Here is a 3479-nt window from a genome sequence, read left to right on the forward strand (position 1 = left end):
TCCTAGGGAGGATTTCGACGAGAAAGAATTAGTGCCCTAAGTTCCTGATGAAAACCCTAGGGAAACCAAGCTTTCCCTAGAGATTTTGAGACGTAGGGAACCTGTCCAGCTGCCAGTACATCCAGCGTGTAAAGTAGTTTTCCCTAGGATTCATTGCCCTAAGGAAACTCAGTTTTCTACTTTTCTTATATAAATTTGAATATACCAATATATTTTTGTGCTAATTCAATATTTATTTTTTTATAAGTTTGAATCTATTATTGGTTCATTTCTCTCGGATCTCCATTAATTCACACTGCAAACGAATCATAATCAGAAGTAATTTTTTACTGAAACGCCCAGTATTTTTGTTACAAGTGCATCTTTCATATATCTTTATTTACAGAACATGGACGCTCTAGCTCTATCCTGTAAATCGGAGCATACATCAATACCAAGTTATTGTCACCTGCACCAAAACAAAATCATGTTATCGTGATGAAAAATCAGTTTTTATTTAGATTTTTTGAAGAAAAGACTTTAGATTAATGCGGATCAGTAGACCAAATCAAATGCGGAAGCAAACAAGCAGCCTGTTCGGTTGACTGGTTCGTATCGTTGCTGGTTCGTGAAGAAGTACTGCTGACTGGTTTGTGTGACAGAAAAATACTGCTCCGGCTAGAAATTTAGGATCGTTTATGACAAGCCACAGCCAAACGAACACGCTGAAGAAGCAAGGAAGAGACAACGAGAGGGGAAAAAAGCCTAACCCATCGAACTCACTTGTTCTTGACGCATCACATCCTAGGGATCTTGCTGCCTCCACAGCAACGTTCTTCAAGATGAGCCCAGCATAGCCTTCAACAGGAGGAAGGTGAGCGCCAGGGCCGCCCCTGCGCGTTGGCTCCGATCCACGCCTCCTCGCCGTAGGCTATCGATGGCGACTCGTCACGGCAGCGGAAGGGCCGCACGCCACCGCCTCCTCGCCATAGGATGACGACAGCAACGATGTGCCGCAGCTGCGCCAGTGCCGCCTCCGCTCGTGGCTCTGGCCTGCTCCTCCATAGTTGCTTTGAATCTGAGAGAAATCAAGGAAGAAGAGAGACAACAGTAAGCGAGGTGGGGAAAGTTTTGAAACAGAGTGCGGTGGATCAAATAGATGAAGATGAGAGCTGAGGTGATAAGGTTGTAGTGGGCTCCACCATGCACAGGAAGAGTGAGAGAGAGTTCAGATTTTTCGCTTCGAGCCCATAGAAATGTCCCTACGAAGTTTTCCTATGGAACCATTTAACTTGTTCCTCACATGGTACTTTTATCCTAAGAAAACAAGGTTCACTTGAGCTTAATTAGCGCTAATTTTTCAACTATAGAATAGTATTTTTCTCTCACAATATTTTAGCATAAGCATTAGTATAAGTCAAATTTCAGTATAAACGAACAGGGCAAAAAAAAACTCTAAGGAAACTTGTTGATTGTAGTAGTGGCAGTGATAGGGTGAACCATGACTGTCAGTTCATAGCTTCAACCGACGGAGTGACAGTACGATGTCTAGTATGTTGTCTATCACTGATCATTCAAGCCACGAACCAGCGATGATATTCCATCTATCACTGTTGGCTAAAGTCACGTACCAGCAGTAATACACTATTATTGCCGTGGTAAAGTAACCAACAGTGATAGTTGATTATTTTATTATTACTATCTAAACACTTGATGTGACATCCCATATAACTTCCAATATGATACCTCTAAATTTTAACCTACCTCTAAACTTTAGCAAATGTGTTCAGACACCCCGAGTAATTAACCCGTACCGATAGGTCTTCCCAGATAAGACCTGTCGTAGGTCTAGGCCCGCCTATCCTGCTATATTTCCTATACCGTCCACTCGTCGAGCATTTTCATAGGGGACTTGGTGAGACGATACCCTGCCTGTCACGGTGATTATAGTGTCCAAGACAGCCGGATGTCTGCATTGTCTCTCTGCTTAATTAATTATTAATTAGACGATGCAGAAAGTAAGGTGTCTTATTAGACCCGCTAGCTTGTCCTAGGAGGAATCGACATCACTTGTGTCTCCCTCGGTCTACACCGCCGACGACCATGCATGCATGTCGTGCACTACAAGAAACTTTGTTACGGTGACGAATTTACAAATTGTCACTTACACATGTAATTCGTGATGATATTTTTTTTCATCATGGTTATGCATTATATAAGTGGATATTCCTGGCCCGCTAACTCGTGACAGTTTTATCCATATCGTCACAGTGTATGATTCTAAATTCGTCATACTCTAGTTAGCCCAAAATAATAGGCCCGCTATCAATATTTAGTGCAAAGAAAAATAAAAAATGTGATTACAAAAAGAATCAAACCAAAAAGATGATTTGTTAAATTATTTGAACAAAATAATTTTGTTACTTCGTTACATGTATATGATGCATATGGGAAAACTAAAAATATTCTCCATATATATATGATGTGGATGAGAAAAAAAAAATCTGCAGCATGTGGGACTCAAACCCAACACCTGCAGTAAAGTAGCAACATGTCTTACAATTTGAGTTACTTGATCTATGTGTCTAAATGTGCACTTAAGGGCTTGTTTGGAAGCCTAGTTTTTGTCCTAAAACCAGTGTAAATTACAGACCCTAGATTTTTTCCGACACAGTTAGATCAATCGACTGTTTTGTGATTGGCTCTCAAAAGTTAATGGTCTTTAGTTACCATTTTACCTAGGGGCCAAGCAAATATTCGAAACAATTAGATCAATCGACCTATCTGGGCGTCTAATCCATCTTCTATTGTGAAATATATTCCCTGGTGTCGGGTTTATAAACCCGAGGTCCCTCATGAATCGGCTTTCCAAACAAGGGCTCGGCCCAAGCAGACAGCGCGTAACTCATGGGCCGGCCCAAGTATCTAAACAGCAGGCCAGAAGGGCAATCCAATCACCGACCGGAAGGTCAGGCCGAGGAGGAGCGACGCCCGTTTTTCGACTACGGCCCACCTCTCCGACCGGAGGGCTCACTTCGGTCTCCAGCCCGCCTCCGGACGACCTCTCTGATCGGAAGGCCTGGCCAAAACACTACTTCCGACTCTGACCCCACGTCTTCGACCGGAGGACACAAAAACCTTGCTCACTGCTCGTCTCCAACTGGCGCGATCAGAACCGACTGGGACCAACCGACCGGGGACGCCCGCTCGAAAAGAACCGGGAACGAATGGAGAAAGCAAGACAGAGCGCACAAGTCAAACCACGATACCGAGGACTGTACCCTGTACACCTGCAGAAACAGTACTCTGCAACCTCCCTGACACAAGCAGTGTTGTATGCGCCGACATTTTCCCTATAGTATTGTGGGCACCATTAACTCCCATACGGTAAGGCTCCTCCCACGTGCCTCTGGGCATCGACAGTGTTGTGGGCACCGGTATTTACCATACCGAGTGAACATGGTGAAACTCCTCACATGCCTCTGGGCATCGACAGTATA

Source organism: Miscanthus floridulus, chromosome 2 (genome assembly GCF_019320115.1).
Source record: "Miscanthus floridulus cultivar M001 chromosome 2, ASM1932011v1, whole genome shotgun sequence".
In the NCBI taxonomy this organism is placed as follows: Eukaryota; Viridiplantae; Streptophyta; class Magnoliopsida; order Poales; family Poaceae; genus Miscanthus; species Miscanthus floridulus.